This window comes from Arachis hypogaea, chromosome 5 (assembly GCF_003086295.3).
Source record: "Arachis hypogaea cultivar Tifrunner chromosome 5, arahy.Tifrunner.gnm2.J5K5, whole genome shotgun sequence".
Classification (NCBI taxonomy): domain Eukaryota; kingdom Viridiplantae; phylum Streptophyta; class Magnoliopsida; order Fabales; family Fabaceae; genus Arachis; species Arachis hypogaea.
The window spans coordinates 76498558-76513795 of record NC_092040.1 but is presented as its reverse complement, the minus strand read 5'-3'; the positions used below and the strand labels follow the sequence as shown (position 1 = coordinate 76513795).

General features: G+C 35.7%; 1 non-coding gene across 1 annotated transcript; it reads right to left on the bottom strand.

Annotated features, from left to right (window-relative positions):
- Positions 1–14635: 14635 nt before the first annotated feature.
- Positions 14636–14739, bottom strand: LOC112804533 (small nucleolar RNA R71). The gene has a single exon (XR_003203145.1). It is a non-coding gene; the product is annotated as a small nucleolar RNA R71 (small nucleolar RNA).
- Positions 14740–15238: the final 499 nt, after the last annotated feature.

The following is a 15238-nucleotide window of genomic DNA, read 5'->3' as shown; positions in this document are numbered from 1 at the left end:
AATCTTGTTTTGACAATATTGCCAAAATTTTTGCGGTCTACGGTCTACCCCATTTCTCACAAACAAAACGTTGAAAAACCACGATGAGAAGTAAAATTTTATATCGAGAATAAATTTAGTGGAGAATATATAACAAGGATAACCAGAATTTATTGTCTGCTGACAGCAAATGAATATTATTGTTTTTAATTATTTATTTGGTTTCATCTCAAAAATATGGATCAGTTCAAAAGTAGTTCCTATTTTATTAATGATTAAATTTAAATTAAAAAGAACCTATAATACTGACGTTATAAATATTTAATAGATCAAAGTAAAAACAATTTGTTATTCTAAGAGCACCTAAAAATTCATTGCTTAAAATTTTGGGTCTGTAATATGGTTCCATCCTGGCTTTATTTTATTTAAATAAAATAAATTTTATTTCATTATAAATCAAGATACATAAATTTATCAATTTGTATCATTTAGTTACATTTTTGTGGTCGTACCAGTTAAAATATAAGAAAATTTGAGCTTTTATTTTCGATAATAGTGCAAACAAAAACTCACCCAAAATAAAGTATCATTTTTGTAGCTTTTGCAAGGTGATTTATGCAAGTGAAAATGTGGGTAAAAAATTGAGTTTCTTTTTACATGCAGTACCTGCAAAAATAAAAGTCATAATGTTCACTCAAGATTGTGAGGTACCGGAAGCTTGTAGATGAAGCTTGTAGAAGAATATAGAAGAATTGAGAAAAAAGAAGCTGAAACTATTATTGAAAAATTGAATTGAATTTGTTACAATGTAGATATTTATAGGTAATAAGTAAATGAGTGATTGTGGTTTCAGGTTGGTTAAAGAGTAACATATTCTAGTAAGTATAACTATCTTGATAGCAAGCTAAAAAGGAAAGAATTTATATTAGCTACACTAACATGTCCCCTCAACTGAAAGGCCCCTTAAAGATCTGTTTCAAATACTCTAAATAAACTTCTAAACTTAAGAAATGTTGCAGCAGAAAGAGATTTGGTGAGTGTATTTGCAAGTTGATCTTATGTTGGGATGTGTTGGATGAAGAACTCCTTCTTGATAACAAAGTCTCTCACAAAGAATTGATTGAGGGCAAAGTGTTTTGACTTGTGTAGAATTGAGTTGGCAGACAAGAGAATGACGCTTTGGTTATCACAGTATACCACAGGATTAGTGGAGCATGGTATTTTGACCTCAATGAACAAGTTTTGTAACCAAATTATCCTAGTCACTGCATCAGCAATGTCTCAAAACTCTGCTTCTGTACTACTTCTTGAAACTGCAGTTTGTATTTTGCTTGTCCAAGACACTAGATTTAGATCTAGATAGATTCCATACCAATTTGTAGACTTTCTGTCATCAATATCACTATCCCAATCTGAATCACAAAAGCCATAAATTCTGAAAGTTGTGAATTTTCTGAACTACAAACGATATTAGGTTGTGCCTGAGAGATATCTAAGAATCCTCTTTACCCTTTTCCAGTGTAATTCAAGAGGGTTATGAAAGAATTGTGCAACTTTATTGACTGAAAATGAAATTTCTGGTCATGTGATTGTAGCATACTATAGGCCTCTAACGATCGATCTATAGAGTGTGGGATTATTGAAGGTACCATCACCAAAGGCTGAGAGTTTGAGAGAGGATGTCATGGGGTGGGTACAGGTTTGGCATTGTTTATTTTAGCTCTTTTGAGAAGGTCCTAAATGTACTTTGTCTGCTTTAAGGTTATTGTCCCATTACTGCTATGCTTCACCTCAATTCTAAGAAAGTAGCTCATTTCTCCTAGGACTTTTAGAGAGAATGTGCTGTGTAGTTGAGTCATGATAAAGTTAATCTCTGATTCCAAATTGCCAGTCACAAGAATGTCATCCACATAGACTAGAATGTAGGTTGCAGAGGAGGAGGTGAATTTGGTGAAGAGAGATACATCTAACACTACAAGATTAATATTTAATTGAGGAAGTATTTTGGTGAAAATTTTTTAAAACCTCCACACACACTTTATTTATGGCAATTTAAAAAACTTCCACTAATAATTAATTCATTATTAAAATTCAAAATTCTCCCTCAAAACCTAATTTTCTCTTTTGGTAGAAATGAGAGATTGAGTTAGCTTATGAGAAGAAAATGACGATGAAACCTAAGTTCTGTACCGCCATTTCCGCCGCCACTTCCGTTGCCGTTTCCGTCGTCGGCGCCGTTACCACTGTCGTGTCCGTTGCGGTAGAAAGCTTCTAGATCGAGCCACCTCTTTTATTAACGCATTTTCAGATATGTTCTCTCTATACTGTCATTGCTGCCACTGTTGCCACTACAGTTTCTGCTGCCGTTGTCGTCATAGTTTCTACCGTTGATGCCATTGTAGTTGCCACGGTACAACATCTCCTTTGAACTGCTGCAGGTACTTGTTTTTCTTCTTCTTCCCTATTAATTTGCTAATATTTATTCTTTGTTAACAATAAATTTTTTCTCTGTCTCGCCTCCTCAATTCTATTGCTGCTGTCTCACTGGTATTCCTTCTTGTTATACTCTCTTGTTCTGTATTTTTTTATTGTTAGATTTTAACCAAAAGAAAACATTGAACATAATTGTGAAAATTATTATAATCTCTTAAAATATTTTAATGATCGATTATATAAGTAATATATGCTTAGGAAGATATGTTTCAGAGATATTGGTTTCTCTCTCATTGATTTATTATGCTTTATTACTTATTGTGTTCAAAGAATTTGTGCTGCTTACTGCTTGCTAATGCTCAGTAATGTTTATCTGTTTATGTAGTTTATGTCTTGACTTGATTATGGTTTGGGTTTGATTGTACTTTATTTTTATTTTGGTTACCAATTTTGTTCTTTGTTGTTCTTGACTGTCTATTAGTACTATTGTATTGCAAATTAATGGCCACTGTGCTTTAATTTTAGACTTATATATTATTAGTGATTATTATGCTTTAATTCTAGACTTTGACATCTACATGCTATATGTTTTCTATGTGAATTCGCATACGCACGCAGATTATCCTGAAGGTTGGAATCTTAGGTCGTCTGTTTCAAGGTCAGACTAATTCTAGTTATGAAGTTTTGGTGCATGAATCCCAACACTTTCGTACACTTGTACCAGCAAGAGCATTGGGTCGTCCAAGTAATATCTGAGCGAGTCAGGGTCGATCCCATGAGAATTGTGGTTTGAAATAAGCTATGGTTATCTTGTAGGTCTTAGTCAGGCAGATCAGAAGGTTGATGGATTGATAGAGTGAAAAAGGTCTAATATAACAGGGTGCTAATACTTTGTAAATTGGAATCAGTAATAGGAATATGGTTAAGGATTGAAGTTGCTTTATGTTTCTGAATTAACTCTGGCATTACTGTCTTCTTTGCTTGTGAGTGATCTTTTCAATGGCAGGCTGTAAGTGATTAACGCCTTTACTGAGAAGTCATCAATACTCCTCCAGATATGAACCCCAGGGTTAGTGTGGATCCATCTCTTCTTGAGGGTGAATCGCGTACAGTCCATTCTCCTTAATGATCCTACTTAAAATGCCACAGACAAGGTCGGATCTTCCAGATCAGAGAATGCTGCATCTTTGGGTTCTAGCCTCTACCACAGAGACCCTAATCTTCCCGTAAATCGGCTAAACTGGTGTCTCAAGAAGTCCCCAACGAAGTCGTGGATTAGCCGTCTAAGAGATGTATGATTCAAGCTGGCAGTTAGTACTTTCCACTAAAGTATTCACACGAACCTAAGTAGACATGGGTGTTTGTCAGGCACGTTCGTCTTAGTGTGATGAACAGAGCTGATTGTCACTGATCATCATATTCACCATGTTGAAGTACGAATATACATCTTAGAATTAATCACGCACAGATCGAAGAAGAAACAGTAATACTTTTATTAATTCATAGGACTCATCAGAGCTGGATGTAGGTCTCTGCTCTTTGGGCGTTGGACGCCTAGAAGGGGGCAGGAAGCTAGCGTTGGATGCCAGTTTTGGGCCTTCTAATCTAAAACAAAGTATAAACTATTATACATTGATGGAAATCTCTTTCCATTGAAAACGTTCCATTTGAACTTAGGTAGCTCCAAAAAAACTCTTTCGAGTGCAAGGAGGTCAGATCCGGATAGCATCTGCAGTGCTTTCCCTGTTTCTGAATCAGACTTTTGTTCTAGCTCCTCAATTTTAGCCAGAAATTACCTGAAATTGTACAATAACACAAAAACTCATAGTAGAATCCAAAAATGTGAATTTAACACTAAAACCTATAAAAACTTAATAAAAACTAAATAAAATATACTAAAAACCATATGAAAATGATGACAAAAAAACGTATAAAATATCCGCTCATCAAGTTCTGATATATGATTTGTTTTTTAATATATGGTTTAACTTTTGGATTGATTGAATTTATAATTCAAATTTTGATGAGAAATATGTATACTTTTTAGACTTATTAAAGAGTTTTGAGGTGGTTCCTTTGGTTCATTCTAATTAATATAGTCTTTTTGAGCATTGTACGTGGTTTCTAAAGAAGAAAATTAGCTGAAGAGGTAAGTTATATCTCTGAACTGGTATTTTCATGCAGTTCGTTCAATTATCTAGCAGATGAACTTAAATTTGATTTAAATAGGTATTCACGCTATTGTCGGACTGAATGCCACCCTCGTCTATCAGAATCTGCTGCAACATTACTATAGAAAAGTTGTGAAAATCAGGCAGGTAAGGTTGAATATGTGACCAATTAGCAAAAAGAAATTTGATATCTCTTTTAGTTTTTACCAGTTATCAGTAGTTACAATAATATTAATTCTTATATATTGCCTTGTCCATACTATGTCAATTTTGATTTGATTCTTTTTGCAATAAAATATAGGATATGAGGTAGCAAGCCAATGAAACTGGAGAAGCTACTACACCAATTATGGTAAGGTAACTAGAAGATATTTTTAGGTTGAATGAGTAATTTGCCAAAATGAAACTGTACGTATTGCTATTATTTTTCATAGACTTTACTTGCCCGTTCGCAACATCTACTTCGGTTTAATTAAATCGTCAGTTAATCCTTTATAAGAACTTTGTACCAATCATAGTAATATAGAATAGTGGCAGCAGAATAGAGTAGAAATAGGAAAATAGAGAAGATAAAATGGGAGGAGAATGGGGGATAGAAACAGAGGAGCTGAATGAAATCATAGTGATTTCTTTCTAGTATGTGTGTATATTATCAGCACATACCCTCCCCACTTACCTTGCCTGTTGTTACATCATTTGGGCCCACTGCACTCTCTACTACCTCTCTTTTCTTTTATGTTCCTACAATGAATAAAATGTTTAATTACTATATTAGTGGTGCACGAATTCCCACGCTTCATGCAACAACTGAACCAGCAAATGCACTGGGACATCCAAGTAATACCTGAGGGAGTCAGGGTCGATCCCATGAGGATTGTGGTTTGAAGCAAGTTATGGTTATCTTGCGGATCTTAATCAGGCGGATAGAAGAGTTATTGGTTTGAATTTGGTTAAAAGCATAAAAGGAATAAATGGTATAAAATACGTTGTGAATTGAATTATAATCAGGGATACGAAGATGGTTAAGGCTTGGAGTTGCTTTGTCCTTCTAAGTTAACTATGGTTTTACTGTCTTCTTCAATTGTAAATGATTTCTTCAATGGCAGGCTGTATGTGATTGACGCTGGTTTGAGCAGCCGCCAATACTCCTCCAGATCTGAACCCCAGGGTTAGTGCGAATCCATTCTGATTGAGGGTGAAGCTTCTGCAGTCCATTCTCCTTAATGATCCTACTCAAAACACCACAAACAAGGTTGGATCTTCCGGATCAGAGAATGCTGTGCCTTTGGGTTTTAGACTCTATCATAAAGACCCTAATCTCCCCATACCTCAGCTGAACTGGTGTCTCAAAATATCCCCAACGAAGTCATGGATTAGCCGTCTGAAAGATGTATAATCAAGCTGGTGGTTCGATGCTTTCTAGTCACGTATTCACATGAACCCAAGAAGAACATGGGTGGTTGTCAGGCATGCGGTCTTAGTATGAAGAATGGAGCTGATTATCACGGATCATCCCATTCATCAAGTTGAAGAATGAATATACATCTTAGAATTAAATCAAACACGGATTGAAGAGAAACATTAATACTTTTTTAATTCATAGAACTCAGCAGGGCTCCTCTCCTCAACATAGGAAGTTTAGAAACTCATATTGATAGGAAATACAGTGGTAAATAAAAATATAGCATAAAGGTTCTTTATGATTATGTAAAATATCCCTTAAATACTAAACTAATGACTTAGGCATAAGAAAGGGTAAAACAGTCTTTTAATGCTAAAATCCACTTCTGGGGCCCACTTGGTGAGTGTTTAGGTTGAGATTTGATGAGATCTACATGATAGGATGTCGCCTCTAGGGCGTTGAACCCTGGCTAGGGGATCCTCTTTGGGCATTTGGACGCTGGTCTCCTCCTTGTGGGCGCTAGATGCTGGAATGGGGCAGGAGGCTGGCGTTGGACGCCAGTTTTGGACCTTCTAATCTGAAGCAAAGTATAAACTATTATACATTTCTAGAAAGCTCTTGAAATCAGCTTTCCATAGCCGTTGAAAACGCTCTATTTGAGCTTCTGTAGCTCTAGAAAAGCTCTTTTGAGTGCAAGGAGGTTAGATCCAAACAACATATGCAATGCTTTCTTTGTCTCTGAATCAAACTTTTGCTCTAGCTCCTCAATTTCAGCCAGAAAATACCTGAAATTGCATAAAAACACACAAACTCAAAGTAGAATCCAAAAATGTGAATTTAACACTAAAACCTATGAAAACTTAATAAAACACAAACAAAACATGTTAAAAACTATATGAAAATGATGTCAAAATGCGTATAAAATATCCGCTCATCACAATACCAAACTTAAATTGTTGCTTGTCCCCAAGCAACTAAAAACATAGTAGAATAAAAAGAAGAATAAGATACAATAAATCTCAGAGTTTCCAATGAAGCTCAGTTTCAATTAGATGAGCGGGACTTAGTAGTTTTTTGCTTCTGAATAGTTTTGGTATCTCACTATCCATTGAAACTCAGAAATGTTGATCTCTTTTAAGAACTTAGAATTTAGATGATATTATTGACTCTCCTAGTTCAATTCTTTTTTATTCTTGAACACAACTTTCAGAGTCTTGGCTATGACCCTAAGCACTTTGTTTTTCAGTAATACAACCAGATACATAAATGCCACAGACACTTTAACTGGGTGAACCCTTTAGGATTGTGATTCAGCTTTGCTAGAATCCCAAGATAGGTGTCTAGAGTTCTTAAGCACACTCTTAGGATCTTTGGATCCTTTTACCCTTGCCTTTTGGTTTAAAAGGCTACTGACCTTTTGCTCTTGTCTTTTGGTTTAAAGAGCTATTGGCTTTTTCTGCTTTTTATTTTTCTATTTAATTTTATTGCCATTTTATTATTTTTTATCGCATGCATATATTGTTTTTTTCTTTTGCAACATGCTTTTTCTTTTTCTTTTTGCTGCCTTTTCTTTCTTCAAGAATCAATTTTTGGATTTTTCAGATTACAAATAATACTTTTCCTTTTTCATCATTCTTTCAAGAGCCAAGATTCTTAATTTCAACTTCAAATATGCAATGTTTATTCATACATTCAAAAAACAAAAGCAATGCCACCACATCAAAATAATTGAACTATTCTTATGATAAACTTGAAATTCATGTATCTCTATATTCTTTTCAATTAAAATTATCTTTTAAGCAAGGTGAGAAACATATGGAACATTTTATAGCCTTAAGACATAAATGCAAATGATCATGCAACAAGAACAAGAGAACAGACAACACAACATAACAGAAAATAGAAAAATACAAAAGAAAAAGGAGATAAAGGGAATGACTCCACCTTTAATGGTGGCAGCTAGTACTCCTCCTTGAGGATCCAATGTGGTGCTTGATCTCTTCAATGTCACTCCTTTGCCTTTGTTGTTCTTCTCTCATAGCCCTTTAGTCTTTTCTAATTTCATTGAGGATGATAGAATGCTCTTGATACTCCAACCTCAATTGCTCCATGTTAGAGCTCAATTCTCCCATGGAAGTATGCCATCAATCCCAATAGCTTTGAGAAAGAAAATACATCCCTTGAGATATCTCAGGGATCTCATGCTAAGGCAGCTGCATAGGCTCTTGTGCATGCTCTTTAGTTTGCTCTATCCTCTTTTTAGTGATGAGATTGTCTTCCCCAATGGAGATATCTCTTTCTATGACAATTCCAGCTGAATTGCATAGATGACAGATGAGGTGAGGGAATGCCAACCTTGCATTGGTGGAAGGCTTCTCAGCTATCTTGTATAATTCTTGAGGGATCACCTCATGTACTTCCACCTCACTTCCAATCATGATGCAATGGATCATGATGGCCCTTTGATAAACCACTATTTTATGGTTTATATTGTATTTAATTAAGTGGTTTTATCAAGCTTTTCACCCACTTATTCATAGGATTTGCATGATTTTACAATTCCTTCCTAGTTTAGTTCTATGATTGAAAACATGTTTCTTTGGTCTTAATTTAGCTAATCTTAATCCTCTCTTATTACCATTCGATTCCTTAATCTGTGTGTTATGTGTTTCAGGCTTCACAGGGCAGGAATGGCTTAGAGAATAAAGAGTAAGCGTGCAAAAATAGAAGAAACATAAGGAATTGAGAAGATGATCAACAAGAAGTCACGCGGTCGCATGGCTCACGCGACCGCACGAAATGGAAGAAATCAGAGTGACGCGTTCATGTGCCTGATGCGATCGCGCGAAATGGAAGAAATCAGAGTGACGTGTTCGCATGCCTGACGCGACCGCGCGGATTGGAAGCTGCATGAACGACGCGAATGCGTGGACGACGCGCACACGTGATATGAAAAATGCTGAGTGACGCGATTGCGTGGACGACGTGGACGCGTGACGTGCGTGATCTGCAGAATTACAAAAGTCGCTGGCAGAGAATCTGGGCCGCATTTCAACCCAGTTTTCGGCCCAGAAACACAGATTAAAGTCAGAGAACATGCAGAGACTCAGCAGGCTATCATAATTCAATTTTAGGTTTTAGATGTACTTTTTAGTGAGAGAGGTTCTCTCCTCTCTCTTAGGATTTAGAAATTAGGATTTTTTAGAAATTAAGGATTTAATTCAACTCTTCATATCACATTCAATATTCCTTTATTTTGACCTCTCTTCTACTTTGAGATAATTTAATGCTTTTATTTATGTTTGATTTATGTTGTCCAATTGACTTATGAATATTTTCCATGTTAGATTTGACTGCTGATGAGCGGATAATTTATACGCTTTTTGGCATTGTTTTTAGGTAGTTTTTAGTAAGTTCAAGCTACTTTTAGGGGTGTTTTCATTAGTTTTTATATTAAATTCACATTTCGGGACTTTACTATGAGTTTGTGTGTTTTTCTATAATTTCAGGTAATTTCTGGCTGAAATTGAGGGACTTGAGCAAAACTCTGAAAAAGGCTGACAAAAGGACTGCTGATGCTGTTGGAATCTGACCTCCCTGCACTAGAAATAGATTTTCTAGAGCTATAGAAATCCAAATGGCGCGTTCTCAACGGCGTTGAAAAGTAGACATCCAGAGCTTTCCACCAATATATAATAGTCCATACTTTATACGGAAATTGACGACGTAATTTGGCGTTGAACGCCAAGTACATGCTGCTGTCTGGAGTTAAACGCCAGAAACACGTCATGATCCGGAGTTGAACGCCTAAAACACGCTATAACTTGGAGTTCAACTCCAATAAAAGCCTCAGCTCGTGGATAGATCAAGCTCAGCCCAAGCATACACCAAGTGGGCCCAAGAAGTGGATTTATGCATCAATTACTTACTCATGTAAACCCTAGTAGCTAGTCTAGTATAAATAGGATAAGTTACTATTGTATTAGACATCTTTTGACAGTTTAATCTTTTGACTGTTTTAGTCTTTGATCATTCGGTCTTTTGATCATTGAGGGGGCTGGCCATTCGGCCATGCCTGAACCTTTCACTTATGTATTTTCAACAGTGGAGTTTCTGCACACCATAGATTAAGGGTGTGGAGCTCTGCTGTACCTCAAGTTTCAATACAATTACTATTACTTTTTATTCAATTCTCTTTTATTCTTATTCCAAGATATACGTTGCACTTCAACTTGATGAATGTGATGATCCGTGACACTCATCATCATTCTCACCTATGAATGCGCGTGACTAACAACCACTTCTGTTCTACTTTAGGCCGGACGCATATCTCTTAGATTCTCCAACAGAATCTTCGTGGTATAAGCTAGATAGATGGTGGTATTCATGGGGATCCGGAAAGTCTAACCTTGTCTGTGTATTCCGAGTAGGATCCTGGGAATCCGGAAAGTCTAACCTTGTCTGTGGTATTCCGAGTAAGATTCCGGTATTGAATGACTGTGACGAGCTTCAAACTCCTGAAGGCTGGGCGTGATGACAAACGCAAAAGAATCAAGGGATTCTACTCCAACCTGATTGAGAACTGACAGATGATTAGCCGTGCTGTGACAGAGCATTTGGACCATTTTCACTAAGAGGATGGGATGTAGCTATCAACAAGGGTGATGCCTCCAGACGATTAGCCGTGCAGTGACAGCGCATATGACCATTTTCCCGAGAGGATTAAAAGTAGCCATTGATGATGGTGATGCCCTACATACAGCTTGCCATGGAAAGGAGTAAGAAGGATTGGATGAAAGTAGTACGAAAGTAGAGATTCGAAAGGATTCTAGCATCTCCACACGCCTATCTGAAATTCCCACTATTAATTTACATAAGTATTTCTATCCTTTTTTATTTTATTTATCTTTTAATTATCTAATCCAATTACATTTGACCATATGAATCCACTTAACTGAGATTTACAAGGTGACCATAGCTTGCTTCATACCAACAATCTCTATGGGATCGACCCTTACTCACGTAAGGTATTACTTGGATGACCCAGTACACTTGCTGGTTAAGTTGAACGGAGTTGTGAGCTTCTCTAACAGTGCCTAGAACTCTTTTATCACAATTTCGTCCACCAAGCTTTTGGCGCCGTTGCCGGGGATTGTTCGAGTATGGACAATTGACGGTTCATCTTGTTGCTCAGATTAGGTAATTTTCTTTTCAAAAATCTTTTTCAAAATTTTCTTTTCTTTTTCGTTTTTCCAAAAATATTTTCGAAAAAAAAATAATAAAAATCCAAAAAAATTAATAAAATCATAAATTCAAAAATATTTTGTGTTTCTTGTTTGAGTCTTGAGTCAATTTTTAAACGCCAAGTACATGCTACTGTCTGGAGTTAAACGCCAGAAAAACGTCATGATCCGGAGTTAAACACCCAAAACACGTTATAACTTGGAGTTCAACTCCAAGAAAAGCCTCAGCTCGTGGATAGATCAAGCTCAGCCCAAGCATACACCAAGTGAGCCCCGGAAGTGGATTTATGCATCAATTACTTACTCATGTAAACCCTAGTAGCTAGTCTAGTATAAATAGGATAAGTTACTATTGTATTAGACATCTTTTGACAGTTTAATCTTTGACTGTTTAGTCTTTGATAATTCGGTCCTTTGATCACTCAAGGGGGCTGGCCATTCGGCCATGCCTGAACCTTTTACTTATGTATTTTCAATAGTGGAGTTTCTGCACACCATAGATTAAGGGTGTGGAGCTCTGCTGTACCTCAAGTTTCAATACAATTATTATTACTTTCTATTCAATTCTCTTCTATTCTTATTCCAAGATATACGTTACACTTAAATTTGATGAATGTGATGATCCGTGACACTCATCATCATTCTCACCTATGAACGCGCGTGACTGACAACCACTTCCGTTCTACTCTAGGCCGGGCGCATATCTCTTAGATTCCCCAACAGAATCTTCGTGGTATAAGCTAGATAGATGGCTGCATTCATGAGGATCCGGAAAGTCTAAACCTTGTCTATGGTATTCCGAGTAGGATCCTGGGATTGAATGACTGTGACGAGCTTCAAACTCCTGAAGGTTGGGCGTGATGACAAACGCAAAAGAATCAAGGGATTCTATTCCAACCTGATTGAGAACCGACAGATGATTAGCCGTGCTGTGACAGAGCATAGGAACGTTTTCACTGAGAGGATGGGATGTAGCCATTGACAATGGTGATGCCCTACATACAGCTTGCCATGGAAAGGAGTAGGAAGGATTGGATGAATGTAATAAGAAAGTAGAGATTCGAGAGGAGCACAACATCTCCATATGCTTATCTGAAATTCCCACTATTAATTCACATAAGTATTTCTATCCCTTTTTATTTTCTATTTATTATTAATTTTCGAACTCATCATAAACCAATTTAATCTGCCTAACTGAGATTTACAAGGTGACCATAGCTTGCTTCATACCAACAATCTCTGTGGGATCGACCCTTACTCACGTAAGGTATTACTTGGACGACCCAGTACACTTGCTGGTTAGTTGAACGGAGTTGTGTCCACACATAGCCAAGAGCCACAATAATGATTCCATACAACAAAGAATACTACATTGATGTGATCACAATTTTGTCCACCAAGTTTTTGGCGCCGTTGCCGGGGATTGTTCGAGTATGGACAACTGACAGTTCATCTTGTTGCTCAGATTAGGTAATTTTCTTTTCAAAAATCTTTTTCAAAATTTTTCTTTTCTTTTTCGTTTTTCTAAATATGTTTTTCAAAAAAATAAAATAAAATTACAAAAAAATTAGAAAATCATAAAAATAAAAAATATTTTGTGTTTCTTGTTTGAGTCTTGTGTTAATTTTTAAGTTTGGTGTCAATTGCATGCTTTTAAAATTTTTCTTGCATTTTTTCGAAAATCTCATGCATTCATAGTGTTCTTCATGATCTTCAAGTTGTTCTTGACAAGTCTTCTTGTTTGATCTTGATGATTTCTTGTTTTGTGTTGTTTGTTGTTTTTCATGTGCATTTTTGCATTCATATTTTCCAAGCATTAAAAATTTCTAAGTTTGGTGTCTTGCATGTTTTCTTTGCATCAAAAATTTTTAAAAAATTATGTTCTTGATGTTCATCATGATCTTCAAAGTGTTCTTGATGTTCATCTTGACATTCATGGTGTTCTTGCATGCATTAAGTGTTTTGATCTAAAAATTTCATGCATTGAGTATTTTTGTTGTTTTTCTCTCTCATCAATTAAAAATTCAAAAAATCAAAAAATATCTTTTCCTTATTTTTCTCATAATTTTCGAAAATTTGAGTTGACTTAGTCAAAAATTTTCAAAATTAGTTGTTTCTTACAAGTCAAGTCAAATTTTCAATTTTAAAAATCTTATCTTTTCAAAATCTTTTTCAAAAATTATATCTTTTTCATTTTTTTTCATTTTTCGAAAATTTCAAAAATATTTTTCAAATTATTTTCAAAATCTTTTTCTTATCTTTATATCATATTTTTGAAATTACACTAACAATTAATGTGATTGATTCAAAAATTTGAAGTTTGTTACTTTCTTGTTAAGAAAGGTTCAATCTTTAAGTTCTAGAATCTTATCTCTTAGTTTCTTGTTAGTTAAGTAATTTTAAAAATTAAATCTTTTTAAAACATATCTTTTTATCTTTTATCTTATCTTTTTTAAAAATTTTATCTTTTTCAAAATTTGATTTCAAAATATCTTATCTAACTTCTTATCTTCTTATCTTTTCAAATTTGATTTTAATATCTCTTTCAACTAACTCTTTGACTTTTTGTTTGTTTCCTATCTTTTTCAAAACCAACTAACTACTCTTCCCTCTCTAATTTTCGAAAATACTTCTCTCTTTTTCAAAAATTCTTTTTGTTTTAAATTTTTAATTTTAATATTATCTTATCTCTGATTTTCGAAAATTACTAACCCTTTATTTAATTACTAACACTTCTCTTCACCCCTCTCCACCTAATATCCGAATCCCCTCTTCTACTTTCTTCCCCCCTTTCTTTTTCTACTAACATAAAGGAATCTCTATACTGTGACATAGAGGATTCCTCTTTCTTTTCTTGTTTTCTTCTCTTTCATATGATCAGGAACAAGGATAAAGGCACTCTTGTTGCAATTGATCCAGAACCTGAAAGGACTCTGAAGAGAAAATTAAGAGAAGCTAAATTACAACAATCTAAAGGTAACCTTTCAGAAATATTAGAACAAGAGAAGGAGATGGCAGCCGAAAATAATAATAATGCAAGGAGAATGCTTGGGGACTCCACAAAGCCAACATCCAAATTTGATGGAAGAAGCATCTCCATCCCTGCCATTGGAGCCAATAACTTTGAGTTGAAACCTCAGCTAGTTGCCTTAATGCAACAAAACTGCAAGTTTTATGGACTTCCATCTGAAGATCCTTATCAGTTTTTAACTGAGTTCTTGCAGATCTGTGAGACTGTTAAGACGAATGGAGTAGATCCTGAAGTCTACAGGCTCATGCTTTTCCCTTTTGCTGTAAGAGACAGAGCTAGAATCTGGTTAGACTCACAACCTAAAGATAGCCTGGACTCCTGGGATAAGCTGGTCACTGCCTTCTTGGATAAATTCTTCCCTCCTCAAAAGCTGAGTAAGCTGAGAGTGGATTTTCAAACCTTCAAACAAAAAGATGGTGAATCCCTCTATGAAGCTTGGGAAAGATACAAGCAGCTGACCAAAAGATGTCCATCTGACATGTTTTTAGAATGGACCATATTAGATATATTCTATTATGGTCTATCTGAATTTTCGAAAATGTCATTGGACCATTCTGCAGGTGGATCTATTCACCTGAAGAAAACGCCTGAAGAGGCTCAAGAACTCATTGATATGGTTGCAAACAACCAATTCATGTACACTTCTGAGAGGAATTCCGTGAATAATGGGATACCTCAGAAGAAAGGAGTTCTTGAAATTGATGCTCTGAATGCCATATTGGCTCAGAACAAAGTGTTGACTCAACAGGTCAACATGATCTCTCAAAGTCTGAATGGATGGCAACATGCATTCAACAGTACTAAAGAGGCAGCTTCTGAAGAAGCTTATGATCCTGAGAACCCTGCCATGGCAGAGGTTAATTACATGGGTGAACCTTATGGAAACACCTATAACTCATCATGGAGAAATCATCCAAATTTCTCATGGAAGAATCAACAAAAGCCTCAACAAGGCTTTAACAATGGTGGACGTAATAGG